The sequence below is a fragment of the Bos indicus genome, chromosome 22, assembly GCF_029378745.1.
Source record: "Bos indicus isolate NIAB-ARS_2022 breed Sahiwal x Tharparkar chromosome 22, NIAB-ARS_B.indTharparkar_mat_pri_1.0, whole genome shotgun sequence".
In the NCBI taxonomy this organism is placed as follows: domain Eukaryota; kingdom Metazoa; phylum Chordata; class Mammalia; order Artiodactyla; family Bovidae; genus Bos; species Bos indicus.
In genome coordinates, this window is record NC_091781.1 from 37,461,730 (window position 1) to 37,487,178 (window position 25,449).

Consider the following 25,449-nt stretch of genomic DNA (forward strand, 5'->3'; position numbering starts at 1 on the left):
AAAACGATTCTCTGCACAGCAGATTCACTTGTAAAATGCTTTGTTCAAAGGCCAAAGGCATCACTAAATGCAAAACGAAACAACAGAACAATCTTTAAATCCAGTTTAACGTAAAATGGCTGAAACTGTCTACAACTTTTCTAAGATGCAAGACCCCACATGACCAATCTTTTTGTTTGGAAAGAACCACTAGTCCCAATACAACATTTTAATAAACCTGAAAACTAGCAACTACAGTATATTTATGTGTGCAAATTACAGGGTTGATAACAGAGATTCTCCATCATCAACCCCAAAGGACTGCAATCATTTGAGTAACAAGAAACTCGGAACTACTGAATTAGGAATGTGTTGCCATGGGTTTCTTTCCTCCTAAAATTGGCTGTGCCTTTGTTTACAGCCTTTCTCCCTTCTCTGACCACCTTTCTTTCCTTTTTTCTTCTCCAAACAGAGCCAGGGCTCTCTTCTGCATAAGGGGTATGTCCAGGCCAGGCCTCTCCTTAACTGTGCTCCCTCTAATGAAATACCTTCTGGCCTGCTATGGATACATGAGTATTCCAGTAGGGGGAGAACAGTGGAAAAAATTGAATTCATCAGCTCAGTGGCTGGAACTGCTGAAAATCAAGTGCAAAATTAGGAATAATAAAGAGAGTTGAAAAAGTGGAGACTTAAAGATGAAGGTAATTATCTTTTTAAAGACGTAACCTTGGCTTCTCCAGCGGTCTAGTGATTGGAAATCTGCCTCTCAACGCAGGTGACACTGGTTCCATCCCTGGTCTGTGAAGATCCCACATGCTGCAGAATACCTAAGCCTACGCCCCACAATTACAGAACCCATGCTCTCGAGCCACAACTGCTGAAGCCCATGTGCCCTACAGCCCAGGCTCCACAACAAGGGAGTAGCCCCAGCTCGTCACAACTAGAGAAAGCCTGCCCGCAGCAACAAAACTCAGCACAGCCAAAAATAACCAACTCAAAATTATATATAAAAGACTTAACCTGTATGTGTAGTCATTCTATAGACTATGTCATTTGCCCCAAAGTGCAAAGCTTTAAATTTTTGGTCTGTTTTCTTAATCATACGAGTGTAGCTCGTACAAGTTCTCCCAAAGAATCATTCATCAATAATAGTAAACTGCTTTGAAAGAGAGAAAATTTAACAATACACATAGAGAAGGTATTAACACATAACTTTAAACTGAATAACACCCAAATGTTTCTAGGAATTTGATACTAGCCTGTAATTTTAAATGATTCACAAATTTCATTTAAAATCTTTATTTAGAGCCTTAAGGTTAAAGAGTTCTTTTAAAAATAGAGGAAAAGGATTAAGTTATAGAAATGGAATGGAAAAACTGGACTAATGTTTAGCTATAAAAAGAGGCTGACTGTATAGTCATAGTCCTAGCACACTGCCTCAGATGCAATAAAATGCAAAGAGTAAACCCACTGTTAAAAATAATTCCCCATGTCACCTTTGTACCAATCAGCTGTCACTGAAGACGGTCAACTATCACCATCTTTTGGGCCCAGCAGTTAAGAGGATGTGTTCTACAGCCAATACGCCCAAGCTGAATCCCAGCTCTACCACTTATTTGCTGTATAACCCTGGGGAAAGTTGAACTTCTCTTGGCCTGTTTCCTCATTTATAAAATGATGTAAAACAAGAGCATCTACTTTATGAGGAGTATTAAGAAAGTTATCAGTACAAAAGTACCCTACCCTACAGGCTTCCCAGATGGCACAGAGGTAAAGAATCTGCCTGCCAATGCTAAAGACATGAGTTGGATCCTGAAGAAGGAAATGGCAACCCACTCCAGTATTCTTGCCTAGAAAATTCCAAGGACAGAGGAACCTGGCAGCTGCAATCCATAGGGTCGCAAAGAGTCAGACACGACTGAGCACACATACACCACACCCTACTCTACAGCTATTATTGCTAGCACCTCGTCTGTCACATAGAAAGCCCCAATTCTACTCTAGCCATGCTATGCTGTCATCATTCTTGCAGGGTAAAGCATGGCGTCAGTTATGTCAGTCTTTGCTTCAACACTTTCAGGGGCTCAGCACCGATTCCTCAACTCATAACCACTCCTTTCATAGCACTTCAGGTCCTTCACAGTTGGCCCCAGGCCCAGCTCTGCCACATCTACAGGGTTCCCTCTTGCAGGTACCCTACAGTCTGGCCAAAATGACCAAATCATAGTATTGAGTATGCTCCCCCTCCACATCCCAGCTCTCAAGTCTTTGTTCACATGGATCACACCATCTATAAAACTACTCTCCTTTGGCTAAAATCCTATAGTCACATCCCCCCTTCACGTTCTGTTTCCTTAACAAAATCTTTCCTGATCTCTCACACTAAGCTCACAGGATCTCATACACCTCTAAATCTAAACTGGACCTCCTGGACCGAGGTTAAGGGTAGTATATGTCCTGAAATCATGGTGGCAATGAAATATATGTTTAGTCTCCCATGGATTAACAGTTTGCATTCCCAACATAAGAGTGTCATTTGGAACATGGAAACCACCTCCTCACAAACTGTAAGATGTATGGTGGCCAGGTCCCCAAGCTGGTCAGCAAAATGCCTTAGGGCTGAACTCTAGGACTAACTGAAAGTGTAATAGCACAAGGAGGAAGGAATAACACAGCTCTTTTCTCCCTTTCTCTGCAGCAAAGTTCCAGCCCTAAGCAAAGACATAGATCCAGCAAACAGAACTCCCCTAACTGCCACACCCTTCGTGTACATGGATTCAGGAACCCATCTGGGTTCCCCAAAGACAGACTGTTCCACAAAGGTCCTTTGTGGAACCTTTCCACCTCTAACATAAAACCTTCTTTTCCTTGGTAGAGAGAGAGAGCATGCAGATTTAACTACATTTCACTAACATGTGAATGAATGGCTGCAAATGAATACAGGTCCCTATCTTCAATCCCCAACCCACACAAATATTTTCTTATACAAAGGGAGAGACCTGAACCCAAATGACTCTCTAGATTTCATGGTCCCTAAACCCTTTTTCCCAGAAAGACACAATTACTTCATTCTCATGGCAACTTTGATTTTAAATGGCACCATCTATGACTTAAGGCAAAGTTTCAACCTTTTATTTTAACCAGTTTTATGCTTCTGACCAGCATAATATCTGCAGGACACATAGACCTTGATCCTGCTCTCCACTTTCTATTGCATCCTCCTCTCCACCCAACTGCTCAAAGTGAAGGAACCTCAGGAGCAGAAAAGGTAAACCAGAACAAAACCACCACTGGTGAGACTCGACTTTGCCGCTTTCCAGAGCTTCTTGTCTTCACTCCAGAGAACAGGTATTTTCACAGAACATTTTTCCCCATCGGTTTCTGGGGAAAGGGGCAGCGCAGCTGCAGTCACAAGTGGATGGTTAGAAGGCTGCAATCCAACTTACTAAGTATTTCTTACAAAACAAGGCCAAATAGATAAACTGGACTTCATTGAAATCATGAAACTTTTGTGCTTCAAAGGACACCTTGAAGGAACTGAAAAGAACCCAGAGAATGGAGAAAATTTTTGTAAATCCTTTACCTGATAAGGGACTTGTATGTAGAATGTATAAAGAACTCTTACATCTAAAACTAAAAAGGACAAATAATCCAATTTTCACAATTCAAAAAGTTCTCAATAGACATTTCTCCACACAAGATAATACAAATGACCAATAAGCACGTAAAAAGATGCTCAACATCTTTTGTCGTAAGATAAATACAAACGAAAGTTATAATGAGATATCACACCACACCCTCTAGGATAGCCACTAAGGAAATAAAAACAAACAAAACAGCAAATGACAAGTGTTGGTGAGGATGTGGAGGAATCAACGTAGATTGTGGATGGGAAAGTAAAACGGTGCAGCCCCTGTGGAAAACAGTTTGACAGTCCTTTAAAAGGTTAAACGAAGGATTACAATATGATCCAGCAATTCCACTTCTAGATGTTCACTCAAAGAACTGAAAGCAGGGACTCAAAGAGATACCTGTACACCAACGTTCATAAGGGCATTTTTCACAAAGCCAAAAGGTGGAAGCAACCAGGTGTCCACCAACTGCAGAATGCCTAAATACAATGCGGTATAGCCACACAATAGAGTATTATTCACTCATTAAAAGGAATGAGATACTGATAAATGCTGCAATACAGATAAACCTCAAAAACATGCAAAGTAAAAGAAGCCAGACACAAAAAGTCACATATTGCATGATTTCATTCATGTGAAATATCCAAAACAGGTAAAGCCACAGAAACAAAGCAGATGAGGGGCTTCCAGGATCTGGTTAGAGAGAAGAGAGAAGGATGGAAAGTGACTGCTTTATGCAAACAATGTCTCCTTTGGGACTGATGAACTAATTTTAGACCTATATAGAGGTGCTGTCTGTGCAACACTGTCAATGTATTAAAAATGATTCAAATGGTAAATCTGCAGCATTTAAATTACATCTCAATAAAGCTATTTTTTAAAGCCAACCTTAAAATTTGGAAAATTTCACACAAAATTTCAGATTGACTTCTCTTGAAAAATCTCTATGATCTCATACCATTGACCACAAGGTCCTCATAACAAGATGGAGTTGAACAAGTTGGAGCTGAGGCTGGTCTTGGAGCCCGATTCTGCCACTGACAATCCATTGACCTGTTACCAAAATGTAATAGGACACATTTTGTCTGTGCCTCAGTTAACTTCTCTGCAAAAGGAGGATCAAACCATATCTACATCATCAGGTTGTTACAAGGAGTTAGCAAATTAATATGGTTAGAAGAATGCCTGGCAAATAGTAAGAGCTCATCGTGTTGGTCACTTTTACATTTTATGACACTGCATTTTCTTTGTAATAAGAGGTAAATGGCATTTGCTTTTCATTTTTTTGTTGTTGTCTTTACAAATGGAGGTCTAGCATGTAATATAGCAATCCAAAAGAAAGAAGTAGAAAGACAGCCAAGATATAAATATTTTTAAGGGATATACAAAATACTATGCATAATATGTGCCACTTTTGTGAAAATAAATATAACAACAACAAATCTATGTATAGAAAACAGTAGATAACTCTAGACTTACAGGTAGTAGAGAGGGAAGGAATGTAATTAAAGGGGCTTTTTATTGGGGTTTATATAATGTTTACATTTTTCCCAGCTTTACTGAAATATAATTGACACAAAGGATTATGTATGTTTAAGGTGTACAATGTGAAGATTTGAGATACTTGAGAAAGATCCACAGATATGGATACATAGAGCTTCACTGAGGGTGCCAGTGGTAAAGAATTCACCTGCCTGCCAAAGTAGGAGACACAGAAACGCAGGTTCTATCCCTGGGTTGGGAAGATCCCTTGGAGTAGGAGGTAGCCCCCGACTCCAGTGTCCTTGCCTGGGAAATGACGTGGGCAGAGGAGCCTGGCGGGCTACAGTCTAGGGGGCCACAAAGAGTTGGACACAACAGTGACTAAGCATGCACACATATATCTCCAAACAATTACCACAATCAAGGTTAGCTGACATATCAGTCGCCTCACATAGTTACCTAATATTTTTTAATAGCAAACATTCATAATCAGGAACTATAATAAGAATGCTTTTTTTAAAGATTAGGAAATTCTAAATTAATTTTGTTTAAGACTTCCATGACAGTATCATAAAATTCCATGAGGTGAGCAGAAATATCCTAGACTGATAAAGCCAGGGACTGCTTGCTTTACTTTGCAACCCAGAGGCTGCAATTCCCAAAGCATCAACCTTGCTTCAGTTTCTTTCTTAAGAACTTGTGGAGCAGACCCTGCTGGGTTTTACAGCTGCCAACAGAAGAGAATCTAAACTGCTGGCCTGGCAGTCAACAACTTTCACTATCTGACTCAACATCCTTTTTTTTTTCTTCTAGCTTTATCATCTGTCACACCCCCTTACAAAGACTCCACTCTAGCTAGACAAGATGTAAAACACATATCCTTCAAATACTTTTCCACATGCCATCCTTTTTTTAAAAAAATTGAGGTAATATTCACATAACATAAAATTCACCATTTTAACCATTTTAAATGTACAACTTAGTGACACTGAGTGCACTCACAATGTGATGCAATCATACTCACAGCCTTGTCTAGAACATGTCATCACCCTGAAAGGAAACCCTGTACCCATTAAGCGGTCACGCCCCCTCTCCCATCCCTCCCCCAGCCCCTAGAAACCGCATGTTTTCTTTCTCAATAGATATGCCTATTTTGGATATTTCACAATGTTGAAACAATGCGGTATGTGACCTCTTGTGTCTGACTTCTTTCAGTTAGCATACGGTTCAAGGTTCACCCAGGTTGGAGCACATATCTGTAACTTCTACTTTATGGCTGAATAAAATTTCACTGTGTGTGGATATATCATCATTTACTGATCCATTCATCAGTTGACGGACGTTCGGGTTCTTTCCACCTTTTTACTTCTGTGACTAGTTGCACGCCATTATTTTTTCCCTTTGTTCAGCTTCATGCGATAATCAAAATCAAGCTTTCATGTGAGGTTCAAATCCACTCTAACCTTTCCCAAGCTAGCCTTGTCCCGAAGTCCTCACCTTTCTCTTACTTCCTTTATCACTTCTATACCCAAAGCAGCAAGTGTCAGCACATGGCAGAATCCCACAGACTTATTTAGGCTGACTCAAATTCTTTTCTTACATTGCTGACTTTGAAAACAATCAAAAAAATTCATTAAGGTTAGGTTTTCCATTTTCTTAACATTTTGATGGGTCTGGGTTATTTCAGTAACCACAGTTTTAACTGCTCTCACTGTTTTCACCCTTGCTCTCTATACCCTAACTGAATACATAGAGTGGCCAGAGTGGTTTTATTAAAATAGAAGGCAGATCACTGTATTTACTTATTATATTTGCTACCTGTTATCTGTTCCAGTGGCACAATGGCAGGGGCTTGTGTTCCTTTTATTTACTAATTAATACTCAGTGCCCAGAAGAGCACTGCATGTAAGCAGGCACTCCATTAATACTTGCTGAATGGATTTTGGGGCCTACAGTCAGCTGGTACTGAAAAGGTAAGCCCTTTGCGACTGGTCATGAATCTAATAGTTTCTCATAGTTTTACCTGGTACATTTCATTCCTCCACACATCTGACCCCTGCAGACCCGAGTCCAATACTTCTTTAACCCCTTGTCATTGGCTTCCTGGTGCCCTATTGTATGTACCACTCTGATGGCAGAAAGCAAGAAGGAGCTAAAGAGCCTTTTAATGAGGGTCAAAGAGGAGAGTGAAAAAGCTTGAAACTCAACATTACAAATAAGGTCATGGCATCTAGTCCCATCACCTCATGGCAAACAGAAGGGGAAAAAGTGGAAGCAGTGAGATTTTATTTTCTTGGGCTCCAAAACCACTGCAGACAGTGACTGCGGCCAAAAACTAAAACACACTTGCTCCTTGGAAGAAAAGCTATGACAAACCTAGACTGAATTAAAAAGCAGAGACATTACTTTGCCAACACAGTTCAGTATAGAGAGTTGGGCCATAAAGAAGGTTGAGCACCAAAGAATTAATGCTTTTCAATTGTGGTGCTGGAGAAGACTCTTGAGAGTCCCTTGGACTGCAAGAAGATCAAACAAGTCAACCCTAAAGGAAATCAACCCTGAATATTCATTGGAAGAGCTGATGCTGAAGCTAAAGCTCCAATACTTTGGCCACCAAATGCAAAGAGTTGATTCATTAGAAAAGACCCTGATGCTGAGAAAGACTGAAGGCAAAAGGAGAAGAGCACGGCAGAGAATGAGATGGTTGGATGGCATCACCAACTCAATGGACACGAATTTGAGAAAACTCCGGGAGATAGTGGAGGACAGAGGAGCCTGGCGTGCTGCAGTCCATGGGGTTGCAAAGAGTCAGACATGACTTAGCAACTGAACAGTAACAATCCTATTGTATTTTATTCTTCATCAGAATAGTAGTCTGTGAAAATCACCTCCTATTGCTCTCTTTTCCTCCTCAGGGACAATCCTGCACACAGTAGAAGCTCAATAAACAATTATGGACTAACGAGCTCCTTTAGCATTTCTGTCAGATATGTTTTCTCTCTACTTTCTCCTCTCACCTCCTCATATCCCACCCCTGCCAGCTGCTGATCACCATCTAGGGAAGTCCTGCTTCTCTCTTCTCTGGCACTTTCCAGACATTCCACAGAGAATAACATCCTCGGTGATGACTGTGATGATCACTGAAAGATACCTCTGCACTACTGGCCTTTCAGCTTTGGGCCGGAAAAATTTTAAGGGCCTGTTTTGAAGGTTGAGACTGCATAGCTATCCAGTCTTATGTTCTTCTAAACACCTTAACAGAACTACCACATCCTTCTAGAAGCTCCCGTTTCTGCTTCGCCATGGTCAAGACACATGTTCATGTTGTCCACAATGGTTCTATCTTTGCTACAGATGCCTATAACCTGATGGAAGCACTGCAATTTGTCATCTAAATATGTAAGCTGATCAGTTTCAGATGCTGAAACTCCTTTGGTCTTTCCTGTTTGGATTCTTTTCAGGTTTATTCTTCAATGACTCATCTTAAACTGCATCTTAACTTGGAAGCCCCCTCATTTCTTTTAAGAGTAGATGGGAGCATAGATCTTTTATTATTTTTTTTTAATAATAAAAATTCCTCCGGCAATTTTTCTCCTTTTTCACATTATTTGAAACTTACCACCTTCCTCCCCAGATAGTTAGAGGAAAATCACAATCGTGTAGTGAGAAACTCAATCAACGGTGGCTGCTATCTCTGTGAAGATCTGGGACTGCTCACGAGCAGAGAGCTTTCTGGCAGGCTGGGCAAAGGCCCTGGGCCCAGGAAGTGTGCCTGAAGTCCTCCTGCCTATTTTACAATTTCCTTAAACTCTCCCCTGCCCTGGGCAGCTGGGTCTACGTTGCTTGTAGAGAGAAGAAAACAGGAGTTTGGCAAAGTGAAACAGGACAAAATACAAGAGCACATCTTTAGACAGCTTCACAGGAAAAGGTGGCTATAGATGGGGGTGGGGGGGGGGGGCGTGGATTTCCTATCTCCAAAGTATTCCAAAAATTTCACTGAATTTGGGGGAGGGAGGGTTATTTTGAAGATTTTAATCTGACAAACATCTAAAAATACTGTACTCTAAAATTCACTATCATTTCACATTAATATGATCATATTTGGGGTTATGCTTAAAATTGAAGATCTTACTCAGATACCTTAAATTTTAAAAATTACCATCCTTTGGTAGAACTAAAACTCTTATAATCAGACGCACTGCAGTATTCAGCCCTGCTATGGTGAGTTTCAGTGAACTCCGGGAGTTGGTGATGGACAGGGAGGCCTGGCGTGCTGCAATTCATGGGGTCACAGAGTCTGACACGACTGAGCGACTGATCTGATCTGATGGTGAAAGAGCAAGTTACCTTTTCTTTGGAGGGCTGGCCAAAAATCTTGATCAATTTACTAGTGGATCTTCATCTGCTGTGATTGTAGCAGCTCTTTCTTCTTAATTTTGTTCAGACCTACAAAAAAAAAAGAAAGAAAGAAAACAGGCAAAGCGATGAAACAAAGGATAAAATGAATCAGAAATCTAGTCTCATTAGCTGCCAGTGTCCCCAAATTATGATATGTGCTTTAAAATGTCAAAGTGTTAAAATGCGAGGCACTGTACCAGTTTTAGAACAAACTCAATTCAATTTTTTTTTACAAAGAATTTAATTGGCTATATTTACACAATAAACTAAGAACAAATGACTACTCAATATGTACATAGAGTCAGCCTCCTGGGGCTTAAAATCATTGTGTGTAATTTGCCACTAATGAGTTTTCACTTAATTTTTAAAATGGCTATTCAGGAAGCCTGCTCCTATGAAACCTGTCAGAATCACAGATTTAAACACACACACACACAACACACTGAGTGAGAATATTATTTGGAGAGCTCTCTCTGTCCTTTATCATTCAGCAGTTTATAAAAGCAATTTATAATAGTACAGACAGGAAACAAAAGCTCAGTTAAACCATCTTTCTAAAAAGCACACACACACACAAACCCACTCCCTTATCTATGTATTTTTGTACTTGCATACATGCACATTTAAAGTAGAATGTGGGTACTATTCAAATTAATTTGGGAGCGCGGGGAGGGGGGGGGGAGGGGGGGCATTGAGGTACAGAATCAAGGGACCGGAGATTAACAAGCCAGAGTTAGAAATTAAGCTGGTGTCAAGACTGACAGGCAGCAGGAGAGAAGGAACAGCAAATATGGGCAACGACACAACTACGGCACAGGTGCTGCTCAAGTATAAAGCACAAGGCAGGCTGCTTTCATATGAAAAATTCACGAGCAAATACACTTCTCTTCCTATAATCCTCACTGGCTATTCATCAAGGTCGGGAGGCAGGAATACTGCTTTCCTCAACTCATATTTATTATCATACATTCGAAGATGGCAAGCCAAATATTTCTAAGGTTTGAGGTGCTAATAAAGCTTCTGCAAAACTCAGTGGCTGAAATTCTATGCCATGTTTGAACATTTATTCGTAATTACCTTTATTGGCTTTTAAGTTGCTCCTGGATCATATCCCTCCCCTCTCCCTTTTTAAACTGTTTTATTCACTCACAGAATATTATTCAGCAATGTAATCATTCCTACAATCTTTATAAGCCAGCTGTTTCTCAGATTTCTAATTGCATCCCAGTCTCATACCTTTTAAAAATTTTTCTCTGATTTCTATTTTAGTGTTTCTTTTCTGCCTTATTTCCAATAAAAGCCACTATCCTGTTTAACATGTGTGTCCTGAGCCAAAATTCATTTCTTTGCATCCTAAACAGCTATGCCAAATTTTACAGCTATGCCAAATCACTCCAAGGTAACCTACAAATTCCCAGGACAGAAGCAGCCACTAGCCACCTCCCCAATGGTTATTCCCTCAAGGTAGGCTGGAGACGCAGACAGAATAACAGTGGCATCGTATGTGCTTGACCTTACTTCTCCAGGTCAAGCTAGCTTTCAATTTTCCATCAGGATACTTCATCTAGATCTCCAAGTATTCAAGGAAGTCATCAGATCTTGAGTGCTGTAAAATCTCCCCCAAGATAGTGTTTGCCTTTAAAAGAATTCACCATTTACTAGCCTGAATACTGTAAAAATGCTTTAAGAGAAACCCTATTCTTGGAGAAAAAATGGTAGTGGCAGCTACTAAAAATAAGCATTTAAAAATAGTAACTTTTCTCAGAATAGGGGTCAGAAATCTTTCTTCAATATGAAAAAAGAAAAAAAAAAAAAAAACTATCACGTTTGTATATGTTCTTTCACTTTATCTTCACAATAACACTGTGTTCAAAAGAGCTGTTATTATGATCTCCATTTTACTACTGAGGAAACAAACGGAGAGGTCATAATTTGCTCAAGATTACCCAGCAAATAAATGGTTTGAAACTGGAACCAGAACGGAGGCCTTTGGTGCTATTTAGTTCCCTTTTCAGTACACCAAACTGTCTAAACAGCCGCTTTATTTTGTTTTGCAAAGAGAAAGAGAGATAATTTAAAAGGAAGACTGGAGAATATTTCCGAACAATAGAAACATAAAACTTGATAGCTTTTACTCATTCACCACCTATTACATAACAAGCATTCAATAAATATAATTTTTAAAGATTTTCTAAAAGTGACAGCCCATTACAGGTGGGAGAGGAGATGAAACAAGAAGAAAAGACATAATTTGAATGTTCTCCAAAGTCCTGAGAGGCATATATTTACTTTCTTTTTCTTTTGGTTGGAGGGTGGGGATGGAGATTGTAGACGATGCCTTTTGTCTAGAGTGGCTGTTGAGCCCATGGTGATTCTGTAAGCACCATATTTCCCAATGCCAAGTCATGTTCGTACTATGGGACTCCAAACTCCTCTTGTTTTGGCCACAGTTGGACACATGACCCAAACTAAGACATTCAATTCGTTCTCCTGAGAACTAGAAACTGGGATGAACAGGGTCTATTCTGGTTTATGCTGCAAGCTCCCCCATGTGCTCTCAGTGTTTAGGAAAAGACCAGTGAGCAGACTGATGTGTGAAGATGCTGCTCAGAGTAAACCAGCCCCAGGAGACCCTGGAACCCCCGAGGACAAAAAAGGAACTGGTTTCTGCCCAAGGGGTTCCAGGGCTTTCTTGTCCCACATATAGTCTCCCAGAGGATCCAAGCACATCCTCTGTAGCATTCTAAGAATCCCCTGGACCTGCAGGGTAAATGGCCCCCTAACCTGAGCTTAAATTTTTGGAATTGATTTCTGATAACTGCAACAAAAATAATCTTGCAGAAAAGACAGTAATATGTTTGTACTACGAAATAAATAAATGGGCAGATATCCAGCAGAATTTTATATAAAAGAGGATCCTGTGGAATGCCCAAGGGTTCAGAAAAGTCTTCTCATTAACTTTAAACAGCAAAAAGCCCACACTGTTACATGGGCAGCATCTTATCAGTTTTAAAGAAAAGAACTCATTTTCTAGGAGTAACATTTCTATGTCCTTTTAAGACTCTGAGAGCCTTGTTGCAATTTAAGCCATAATCTGGATCACTTCTTGTTATATAATTGAGTCTATCAAAATTAAGCAAAACTGCACTAACCTTGATAGAGGAAAGGAAATACACGCTACACTGAGTTGGACCTGTTTTTAAGCATGACAGTATACACTTTCTTTTTATTTCTTAAATTTTCTTCACTTCCAGGCAAACTCTGGAGCTTTAGAGTAAGAATGTGCCCCAGGTGCTTGCAGAGAGGCTGTGAAAGAGAAGAGAAAGGGCTGCAAAAGCAGGCCCACAAGGAGGACCACAAAGGTTCTGATTTGATTCTCTCTTCTAAGCTGGAGGTGAGGGAAGGCCGACTCCTCACTCTCCATGTCTCAGCAGAGGGCTACCCCAGCAGGTTTATTTATTCAGTGAAAACGTGTGGAGCATGTGCCCTGTGCCCAGTGATGTGCCCCGAAAGCACAGGATCCAGGAGTGTATGAATCTGAGCCGCCTGCTAGGTTACACGTTCTTCTCTCCATTCTTCAACTCTCACTCCAAAGACCATGGGCCTAAAATAGTTCACTGTTTTGTCTGTCTGTTTAGTGATCTTACAGGAAAAGGGTGGGGAGGGATTTGTTGGTAATATTTAAAAAGTGGGGAAATCCACTTAAAATTCCATATTTCTACTTTCTCTTCCAAAAACGTGGCTACTAAGGCTAGCTCTCCTGCATGGGGCGATGCCATGTCATGGGCTGCCTCTTGTCACTGAGCATCTACCTCCCAAAGTACGCAGCTTGGCTACATCACTGATTTTCCTTCCAGGCTTGTCCCCTGTCAGAAGCCAAGCTTGTGACTCTGAGCGTTTGTTGCTTTCCTGTCTCCCGATTGAAAAACCATAAACCAAAAATTTTAAAGCTGTTTGTCAACTGTGGGCATATTCTCCAAAAACATGATTTAAATGGGGTCCTTAGTTTACTTACTCGGAGAAGGCAATGGCACCCCACTCCAGTAGTCTTGCCTAGAAAATCCCATGGACGGAGGAGCCTGGGAGGCTGCAGTCCATGGGGTAGCGAAGAGTCGGACACGACTGAGCGACTTCACTTTCACCTTTCACTTTCATGCATTGGAGAAGGAAATGGCAACCCACTCCAGTGTTCTTGCCTGGAGAATCCCAGGGACGGGGGAGCCTGGTGGGCTGCCATCTACGGGGTCACACAGAGTCGGACACGACTGAAGCGACTTAGCAGCAGCAGCAGCTGTCCTCCGACCCAAGCTCCACCTCGCTTTCACCCTGACCAGTTTTCTCCCTGGCAAAACAAATTTAAGAATGAAACTCTACACAGTTGACTGTCTCATCCGCAGGTTCCTCATCCATGGATTCCACCATCACTGATCTGATCCGACACTGTGTTTACAATCTGCAGCTGAAATTGTGGATGCAGAGCCAGTGGATACCATGGGACTGGATGGTCCACAATGCAATCCTGGACCCAATCCCCCATGGACACCGTCAAGTTTCTGTAACTCCTGAGCCACAGGGACTCACTAAGGCTCACTCCAGTGAACACCAAAACAGCCTGAAAACAGAACTGGTAAAGGAGGAGCTGAAGCCACTTGCTAGGAAGAACTGCAGCACCTCTGCCTAGGTTTCAAGGATACATCTTAGTGCCCTGCAGTCAGTTGTGGGCTTTCCTGACCTTCCATGAAACTCTTTATGTGGAGTCTTAACATTTTTAAAGGACGCTCTGTTTTCTGACAGCTTCTATCTATACACCCACATTCAGGCTCTTTCTTCCCCAAAGGGTTCAACATAGTCATTCCTCATTCCCTTTGCCCTTTCAGGTCTCATGGCTCTTCCATCTCAAGTCCCAACTCTCCCAGACCTCTCTGAGATATACTGGATTCTCTATCCTTTTAGCTCAGGCGTCAGCAGGCCATTTTTCCATCAATGGTGACTACAGTACACTATTTTACCAGAGCCCTAAGAGAGAACCAAAAGTGTAATAGAATTCCCAGTGCCCTAATTTGTCTGTGAAAAATCCTTGGTCAAGTCAGTGGGTTTACAGGTTGATTTACAGAAGCACACAAAAACAGTAACAATAGTAGCAGCTGTCATGTACTAAGCACTTACCTTGTGCCCAGTACTATTAACACATCATTAACTTCCCTGGTAGCTCAGATGGTAAAGAATCTGCCTGTAATGCGGGAGGACCTGGGTTCAATCCCTGGGTTGGGAAGATTCCCCTGTGGAAGGAAATGGCTACTCACCCCAGTATTCTTGCCTGGAGAATTTCATGGACAGAGGACTCTGGCAGGCAAGAACTGGACACGACTGAGCAAGTAACACTTATGTGTGTCATCTAACTTGATCCTCCCAGGTCTATGATGTTGGAACTTTTACTCTACTCCTTTAACAGAGAGAAAACTGAGGCTTGTGAGGAGAGGCCAACAAGGGGCAGACCTGAGGCAGGTGCATCCATGAGGTGAGCCTGTGTCATCCCTTCCGACCTCTATTCTTCTAGACCTGCTCTTCCCGCCACCTAGAATTCCTTTCTTCTTACCTTTCAAGAAACTCACCTCCCTAAGGGGGTTTCTTAGAGGCAAGGTCTGCAACATTTCAATCTTGTTTCCCCAGGGCTGTTAATAAATACCTGCTGAATAGAACTGGGTTAAATGGAACCACAAGCTCTGACAATTATCCCTCCACTGAAAGTAACACGGACCTGGGAGGGATGTTCTTCTCTTGCTAAGAACTTGCCATCAGGCCTGAGCAAAAAGTAGCTCTTCTGACATTAACCTCACTCTTCCCAGACAAATTCACAATAGAGCTGAGGAAGATCTGGGAAGGAGGGAGGAGGAATAAATTACAGCCCAATACTCCTGTTATCCTCTTCTGAGAGGAATAAAAAGTCTGTGAAGTCAAATGGAAGGATGCAAGCCTGGGGAGACAGAGAGGGTTTCTCCTCTAATATTCTGCCAGGGGAACATTAATCTCCTATTACCAAACTGGGGTTCCAGAATTCTAAACTTCATGTAAATAAACTCAAGTCAAGTCATTCTTTGCTACTCGAGGTGGTCCTTTAGGAAAGATAAATGAACAGCTAGCAGCTATTTAGTTCTGGGGTCATACATATTAACATTATCAATAATAACTTTCATTGAGTGTTTACTCTGGGCTAGACTCAGTGCTAAGTATCTGCCAGGCCTAGTCTTATTTGATTTTCACTGCAGTCCTATGGACAATATTAATATGGAAGGAAATAGGAGTCTAAAATGGTTAGATGGCTTGTCCAAGGTCACTACAAAATGGCCTACAATAAAGGCAGTGGCTAATGGGACAAAAGCGTAATTTTTATGAACAATGCTTGCAGGCTTTTTAAGTTCTATCCTTCCTCTTGAAATAATGCTACCTAAAGGCAGGCTGAATAGTCTATTACAAATCTCTCTTTAAAAGATCCAGAAAAAAAATCCCTCCTCTTCTATTAAGCTCCTCTAATTATTATCTATGATAGATTGCCAATGCTCACCTATACTCACATTCTCCTCCTCCTGAGCACACAGTTAGACTAAATTTCCCAATACGCGTTGTAGTAAGGTATAACCATATGACTGAGTCCTAAAACGTGAACAGAAATGTTGGATGCCACTTCTAGGCTTGGCCCATAGAAACCTCCTTTTCTTAATCCTCAATCTCTCATACCCTCTGCTGGTCAAATGGAGAGGGTTCCAAGCACCAAGAAGTGAGCAAAGCCACAAAATCTCACCCCCGAGTGACCGGGAAAGTGACAGCCTCCTTGCCAACACACACAGAGCTGTGACTTGGGTGAGAAATAAACATGGATCGTGTTAAACTACCGAGGTCTTGGGTAGTGACAGCAGTCAACCTACACTGATACAGTATTATTGTTGTCACTACATCATCAGCATTTTCCTTGCCAATGGCACAGCTACAATTTATTTAAAGTACACTAAGTAATGGGCTTTCTTGGTGGCTCAGATGGTAAAGAATATGCCTGCAATGCAGGAGACCCAGGTTTGATTTCCGGGTGGGGAAGACCCCCTGGAGTGGAATGGCTACCCACTCTAGTACCCCAGCCTGGAGAATTCCATGGACAGAGGAGCCTGGCAGACTATAGTCCACGGGGTCGCAAAGAGTCAGATAAAACAGCAATGACCACTTTCACACATTAAGTAATGAGCAATACATGCCTGTTTTATTTATTTCTCACTATGACATAGGTATCATATGCATGTTACAGGTAACAAAATCAAGGGTCAGAGATGAATAATCATTACCTCTGAACAATTACAGCACTTACAATCTGAAAGATTTATTAAGTAATTAATTATAGATTGCCTTATTATACACATTGTATTGATAGGTTAAGTAATTTTCACTCCTGTACTTAGTTGGTTTTTCTTGTACTTATAATTTATTTTCCTCACCTGGATAGAAAACTGCTAACAGGAAGGTGAGATCTTACATCTTTAAATTCTGTATTACTTCATACTTTGTATAAATATTTAAGTTAATTAATAGATATATATTCTTTAAATTATCTCTCTATACAATGTGTGTGAAAGTGAAAAAGTGAAAGTGTTAGTCGTGTCTGATTCTTTGTGACCCACGGAATGTAGCTCGCGAGACTCCTCTATCCATGCTCCAGGCAAGAATACTGGAGTGGATATATATTTTATATATATATATATATATATATATATATGAAGTTATATATATATATGAAGTTTCACATATATATATATGACATTTTTTATATATTTATATATATAGTATTTCAGGCCACTGCCTCTTAAATGTACCTGACCAAGAAAACAGGCCTATATGCTCTGAAGAGTTACCTAGTACGCTGCTTATTTCAGACCCGTCACTTACTGAGTGTCATGAATGCAGTTTCTCCATACTGTAATTCCATATGTGACTGTACATACATAGCACAGTGGCTGGCATATATTCAATGGTCAAGAAATGATTGTTCCCTTCTCTTCCATCCTAACAGCTACTTTAAGTAGGGTCATATGCTGCTTGAAGGAAAAAAGAAAAAAAGAAAAACGTCAGTAAATAGAGGCTGATTTTAATTACAAAGGATATTTTCCTATCTGGGAGGAAGACTGCCTAAAATGCCAGGAGCTATAGTCAAATGGAGACCAAATGCCAGTTACATGAGTATCCCATTTGTAAATATCTGTCCAGGAGCAGGACCTCTACGCAAGCCGAGGAGCAAGGCTCACTCCTTCACCAAGGGTGAGCTCAGAATGGTGCCCTGGGACCCACCTTCTATTTGCTCAATTACAGTTCTGTAAGTCCCCACGTTGGGCTCCTTAGAGCCATGGTATGGTTAGCTGTAGCCAAACACTAAGCTGTCCTCCTACAGCTCCCAGAGGTGTTTTTTTTTTTTTTTTACATTTTGTTAGAAAACAACACACTGGCATCTGAGGAAGATTTCTTCCTTCTGAGGCTGTTTGTTCCCACCTTCACTCACCCATAGGAGTCCATTTCCAAAAAATCTTATTAACATCATGCAGACACAGACTTTCTTATGATGACGTCTCACATTAACCACATACAGTAAAATCCTGTACAACAATCTTTACATTAGTTAATTAATGTGAAGAGTTCAACTGTTGTTCATTTAAATATGCTGTTCCAAAAAGTCTCTCTCCTTTAAAGAGTTCTTTCAGGATCAAATGGAATACAGATGCGGGTCACTTACTTTATTTGGTACAATTAAAGTATATATTTGGGCTTCTTACTCTCGCTCAGTAATCAACTGTAGTATTTACTTTGTCAATGGAATTGGCTTTTCCCAGGGTAATTTTCCCTTTAACTTCACGGTATCGTCCTTAACAGTAGGCAATAAGGTTAATGCTATAATCAGCTATTAGGTCGGCACATGCGACTTTAGCCGCTGTTCAAATATAGCAACACAGAGCATAGAACATCCAAGCTAGAAAAACACAGGTTTGAAAATTCATGAATCAAACTCTGGATAACAAGTTGTTTTATTTTATTTTTGTCAATTTTTTTTGTCTGACTCTTTGTGACGCCATGAACTATACAGTTCATGGAATTCTCCAGGCCAGAATACTAGAGTGGGTAGCCTTTCCCTTCTCCAGGAGATCTTCCCAATCCAGGGATTGAACTCAGGTCTCTCGCATTGCACGCAGATTCTCAGCTGAGCCACGAGGGAAGCCCACAAGTTGTTTTAAAAATAAATATTTCTTTAAGACGTTTAACTGCTGCTGCTGCTGCTAAGTCGCTTCAGTCACGTCCGACTCTGTGTGACTCCATAGACAGCAGCCCACCAGGCTCCTCCGTCCCTAGGATTCTCCAGGCAAGAACACTGGAGTGGGTTGCCCTTTCCTTCTCCAATGCATGAAAATGAAAAGTGAAAGTGAAGTCGCTCAGACGTTTAACATATATATTCTTTTTAAAATAAAATTATTTTTAAAATACTGACCTACAGAAAGAAAAACACCAATACAGTATATTAACACATATATATGGAATTTAGAAAGATGGTAACAATGACCCTATATGCAAGACAGCAAAAGAGATACAGATATAAAGAACAGACTTTTGGACTCTGGGAGAAGGCGAGGGTGGGATGATTTGAGTGAAGAGCATTGAAACATGTATATTACTGTATGTGAAATAGATCACCAGTCCAGGTTTGACGTATGAAAACAGGGCACTCAAAGCTGGTGCACAGGGACAACCCAGAGGGATGGGATGGGGAGGGAGGTGGGAGGGGGGTTCAGGATGGGGGACACATGTACACCCTGGCTGACTCATGTCAATGTATGGCAAAAACTACCACAATATTGTAAAGTAATTAGTCTCCAATTAAAATAAATAAATTAACCAAAAAAAAAAAAAAAAAAAGAAACCATAAAAGTTATAAGCATAAAAAAAAAAAAACTGACCAAAAAAAAAAACAGTCTCAAAAGATCATATATATGTAACATTCCCAAAATGACAAAATTATAGAGTTGAAGAACAGATTAGTGGTTGCTAGGAGTTAGTGATTGTGAGGATAACAGGAATGACTGTGACTGTAAAGAAGTAGAACAAGGAGATTTCTGCAGTGATGGGACAGTTTCATACCTTGATCACTACAGTGGTTACATGCTTCTGCACGGGATAAACCAGCATAGAACTATACCCATACTTTATACACCAATGTCAATTTCCTGGTTTTGCTACCATACTATAGTTAGATAAGATGTAATCAATGGGAGAAATTGGGTGGAGAGCAACCAGGACCTCTCGGTACTACCTTCACAGTTTCCTGTGAATCTTGAATTATTTCAAAGTTACAAGTTAAAACAAACAAGAAAAATAGCTAGAGCTTCCTTGGTGGTTCAGCAATAAAGAACCCACCTGCCAATGCAGGGGACATGGGTTTGATCCCTGATCCAGGAAGATCCCCCATACTGCTAAGCCCGTGAGCCACAACTATCAAGTCTGTGCTCTACAGCCAGGAGCCGCAACTACTGAAGCCCAAAAGCCCTAGAGTCCGTGGTCCGCAACAAGAGAAGCCCCCACAGTGAGAAGTCTGTGCACTGCAGCAAAGAGTAGCCCCCGCTCATCCCAACTGAAGCAAAGTCCTCACAGCAATGAAGACCCAGCACAGTGAAAAAATAAATAAAAGTTGTTTAAAAAAAAAGTTAAATGTCGGAGTTAAATCTATTTCATAGAGCAATTTATTCATCTTAAAAGATTAAATAACGCCCAAGCCTATGCAAATATATTTCATCATTTAATTTTCCATTCTATATACAAATGAACTACCGATTATCTTGACAAAACCTAGGAAAGAGTGACAATAGAGTAGGTTTTAGAATTGATGTTGCTGTCAGGATGCTTATTGTTCAGGTCAATGTCAGTAACATGAACCACGCTGACAGTCAACATCCAGATATCTTACAATATAGGTGGTATACAATATATAAAAAATAAGGACATGTATTTAAAGACTTTTTTTAAAATCTGTAAGATTCTGCCACCAAAAAAAAAAAAGAGAGCGAGCGCCATCAAATATAATACTTCAAATATAACTTATTAACCTATTTTGTGATTTCTGTATGCTAATCAAGATCCTATTGAGCATATGATTATATGTAATTTGCAAAATGTATTCTTAGACGTATGTGATTATCAAATATGAAATTTATTTTTTATGTACACAAGGCAAGCATTTCTACAATTCAAACATCTCTCTGGCTAAATTAATATAAATTGCTGCAATATGCTGATAATAAATAAGAGACAAAAAGAATTTCAGAAGGTGGGAGATGCAAATTAAACGAAGCCACTGTCAGTTATTTTCACTAGGGCTTTAGACAGGGATCTTTTTATCACCGATTAAAATGTAACATTCTGGGACTACATCAAAAACACGACTCCCTGATTCCCTGTATCTCACACCTAAGCTGGCTCAACACTGGTTCATCATGACTCGGAATCTAAAGAGAGGTTGGCAGCGCTTCATAAATACCTTCCTGTTCGCTCCTTCCTACAGTGATGCAATTTGACCTACATTTCCAGTGCCCATTGAAACTTCGTAGGAGGGGGAAGAGGAGAGTTTTTCATTTCTCCTACCCTCTGATTAACTAGGACAGCAAATGCCACTCAAGGGACTGCTACTGGGCAGAAGCAAAGGGGGAAAAAAGTCATGTCGGTAGGAAATTCCACAAGAGAACATTTAGAAATATCTCATTCTCTGATTCTGCAAACAAACTGTCATGGCTTCACACGACGACAGCAAGGAAGTTGCTCCACTTTCCACTCTGATCAGCCTAGGACACTATAGGCTGTTTCATTTACTTCAGGGGCCCAGCATGATGAAAATTAAACTTGAACCATAGATACATCTTTGCAACACCCTTTTTTATAAAAAAAGAAACTATTAATTTTAGAGTGATTTTAAATTTACAGAGAAGTTGTAAAGACTAAACAGAGAATCCCTATATACCCCCACAGCCCGTTTCCCCATCGTTCATCTCTTACCGTCACATTTGTCACAACGAATGCATCAATATTGACACATTATTATTAACTGAAGTCCATATTTCATTCAGATTCCCTTAGTTCTTGCCTAATGCCCTTTACCTGCTCCAGGATCCCATCCATATGACATTACATTCAGTTGTCCCGTTTCCTGTACTCCTCTAGACTGTGACAGTTTCTCAGACTTTCCGTTTCTGATAACCTTGACAAAAGTTTTGAGGACTATTGGTGAAGTACTTTGGAGAAAGAGTTGAATTGCTTGTCCAGTGTTTTTCTCACAATTATAATGAGATTATTGAATTGGGGGAGGCAGACTACAGAGCTGAAGTGCAACCCTCATTACTTCACATCAAGTGTTCATTTGTCACTGGTTGTGTTAACTTCATCATTTGCCAGATGTAATATCTGTCAGGTTTCTCTACTGTAAAGGTTCCCCCCCTCTTTTCCATACTGTATTCTGGGGAAGGAAGTCACTGTGCAAAGCCCACATTTACGGGATGGGCAGTTATGCTTCACTTCCTTTCTGGAGATTATTGACAAAAATTGTTTGGAACTCTTCCATATCGAAAATTTAGTCTCTCTCATTTGCTTATTATTCAGTCATTTATTTGTATCAGTATAGACTTAAAGGTATGTGTTTTATATTATTATTTTGCTATATATTATTATTTTGCTATATTACTTATTATTTATATATTTTACTAGAATGTAGTATATGTATATTGTATATCTTATTTATATTTATTTTATATCTTGAGTTACAATTTAAAACTATTATTTAGTTCAATCATCCCAGCTGTGACCACCGGCAGCCCTTTTAGGCTCCTGTGTCCCTTTGACATACCCCATCAATGTGTGTTATGCATCTGTGTGGGTTTTTTGTTACTCCTTGCTTTCTGGCATTAAAATATGCTCCAGGCTCATCTTGCTTATTACGTTCCCCAGCTGTAGAATTATGTCTGGTTCCTTTTATTGGAAAACGGTATTAGAAATCAAGATCAGGGAATTGGGGCTTATCAAACTCTGTTCAAGTTTGACACTTCTAAATTTCTACATGAACTACTTGTACAGTAAATCAACACAATTATCTCATTAAATATTAATACCTTCATTTTGCGGCATAACATGCTAAATCATGAAGAGGATGCTTAGTAATCAAACTGCCTTCTGACGGGCCAAACTTTCAGGTTTGATATGACAATAAATGACTTATTATAATGAAGTTTCTGGGGGCTGGGAGAAGTGGAGAAAGAAAGAGAATAGAGTTGTTTGTTTTCCATGGTTGGGGGCAGGGAACAAAAATCTAGAATTAAATGTGGCATGCTTTCTGTTCTATGCAAGGTCTCCTCCTTTTCGCCCTTATTACCATTAAATGCTACTTCCTTCATGTGAGCTCTTAATTACCTGAGCTAAAGGAAAACACAAATATCACATCTAGCTATGAAATACATTGATGATGACCTATGACAGCAGCTACACCTTCCTATTTATGGTCTGAATACTTTAATGTTACACTTAGTTTATCTTCGTTGAGACTAATCAGTGGAACACAAGGACAGAGCCAGGAACTCTGCAGTGGGGACACCTAGTGGGAAGCAAACATATATCCATTGAAAACTGAACCACGCAAACTGGAGTTAATCCCATGCAACACACACAGAAAAATTCTTCACCTCTGACTCCAACCATCAGTCTGTGTAAACAGACTATGTGAATAAAATCTTTGGTGACCTCACTCCCCCTCCTCCTCTTTTTTAAATAGAAAATAGATTGGTACCAGGACCTAATACTGATTTTTCTCTGTCATTGTTTTCTCACTCTATCTGATTAAGATTTATATTCAGTAAACATTTCTTGAGCCTCTTCTGTGCACTACACAGCCTAATATGCCTAGTGCTTCCAATTAATCCAATGGATTAAAAAAAAAATTAAGAGCTCTGTTCCCACTATTCCCTCTCAGCTGCGCTGCTGAAGCTGTTGAAAAATAAGTCAGGCCTTGACAATACTGAAGGTGCAAAATGGTTTGGAGGGCACATGGCTTAGCGTCTACTTCTGCAGTTGTCTGATAACATCTTAGAAAAGATTACAACTTCCCATCTGTAAAACAGATATAATCAAACCTACTTCTCAAGGAGAATGCATGGGAAGCACAGCCCAAGCTCACACGATAGATTCTGGAAGAACTGGCTCGTGTTCACGCTTCACGTTTCATCATACTCGCGTCTAAGAAACACAGTAGGCCTGCCCAGCTGAAGTATTCCATTACCTGTTTTCATTGCCGATTTTTACTATCTTTGTAAACCCTAAAATCGTAATCTTAAAAAAAAAAAAAGTCAATTCCCTATTCCCCAGTTAACCTGTCTTTGATAAATAAACAATGCCCATTCATCCAAGAGGCATGGACCAGAATGACAGGAAATATTAACAACAATCACAGCTAACATTTCCTGAAAGCTTATTTTGTGCCAGATGCTATGTAGATGTAGCACAACAGGCCTATGAAGTAGTTATTTTAACTGTCCCTAATTCCAAAAAGTCAGATACTACTTAGCAACAGAACAATTTCCAAATGAGAAACTGAGGCTAGAGAGGTGAAGGAACTCATGTATGGGTGCCATGCATCTGGGCTAGGCAACCTACTCTTACAAAAAAAACAACAGAACAAACAACAACAGTATGATAACAAACAACTGAACATAAACGTCTGTCCCTTACCCTTTTCAAACACTGTTGCGCTGGGTGCTACAGTGGAATGAAAGAATCAGCTAAAATGTATCTTTGCTACAGAGATCCAAAGTGAGAGGGCTTCCAACACTTCTACCCTCAAAAGAACTCCAAACTGAGACTTGCTGCTTCCAAAATGTAGTTAATAAGGAAAACCCAGTGAAGTCTCCCTACAGCATTTTACAGAAAGCCGCTCCCCCGCCCAGCTTGCAAGGCTATTCACTCTTCAGTCCCAGAGATGGCCTCAGAGCGTTCACACTGCAGGCCTGCTTCTGTATCCAGCTAGCTTCTTTGGGGCTCAGTTCAGAAGTCACTACCTCTTCATCCAAATGGAGCTAATCCCACTACTGATTCCCTAAACTGGTGTAAAAGCACTCCAGCTGGCTTCCTCACTGATGTCAGCATCCCAGCTACTTAGTATCCAGGGCTCCTGCCTCCTGGAATTACTGCTAGGACAGTCATAGGCATGGAGAAGAGCAATCAGTTTTAGAAATCAGACCAGGATTTAAATCCGGTTTCTACTTACAAACTGTGTGACCTCAAGCAAGTGAGTTCACCTCTCCCGACTGGGGATTAATGGACATGAGAGCAGTAACGTGCAATGCCTGGCACAGACAAAGTGCCACCATCACCACTGTTCCCGTGCTACAGATCAGCAATCGAGGCTCCGAGTTGTGAAACACCAAAGGTCAGAAAGCTGGTGAATGGTAGGGGGCAGGCTTGAAACCAGTTCTTTTTCCTTCCAACTCTGCTGAGCATCAATTTGAAGCACCATGGCTGGCGATAAGAGCATAACTGTGAAACAGACGGACAGGTACCTGCTCTTGATGCTTACCTCCTGGTAGGGAAGACAGCCACCGAACCTTTACACAAGTGGAAAGGTGCTTGAAGGAGTAAGAGCAGGGGGCCTGAATACAAATGGGTTTGACCCCATGTAATAAGATCCCTGGAATTCGTCTGGAAGGTCAGAGAAAGCTTCCATGAAATGAAGAGGTGGCAAGAGACAAGATTCTAAAGCATATTTGAGGAACTAAGATGCCAGAGCACCTGCAAAGGCTGGCGAGGCAGGCGGGGTGAGATCAGAGGACCACAGCAGAACATGGTAAGGATACTGGATGTCATCCATCACTGAAGCAATGGGAAGGCACCAAAAGATTGGCTGCCTGTA

The 25,449-nt window shown here is 40.6% G+C and overlaps 1 protein-coding gene across 3 annotated transcripts in view; it reads right to left on the reverse strand.

Annotated features, from left to right (window-relative positions):
* The window catches only part of ATXN7 (ataxin 7), a 159,532-nt gene that overhangs the window by 120,947 nt on the left and 13,136 nt on the right, over positions 1–25,449 (reverse strand). For 2 of the 3 annotated variants that reach the window (XM_070776358.1, XM_070776359.1), the window contains exon 2: positions 9,441–9,539. The gene's annotated coding sequence lies outside the window, so the exon portion shown is untranslated. Of the gene's footprint in view, positions 1–9,440; positions 9,540–17,420; positions 19,373–25,449 lie in introns of those variants that run through there. The other variant, XM_070776360.1, reaches the window with a different exon arrangement.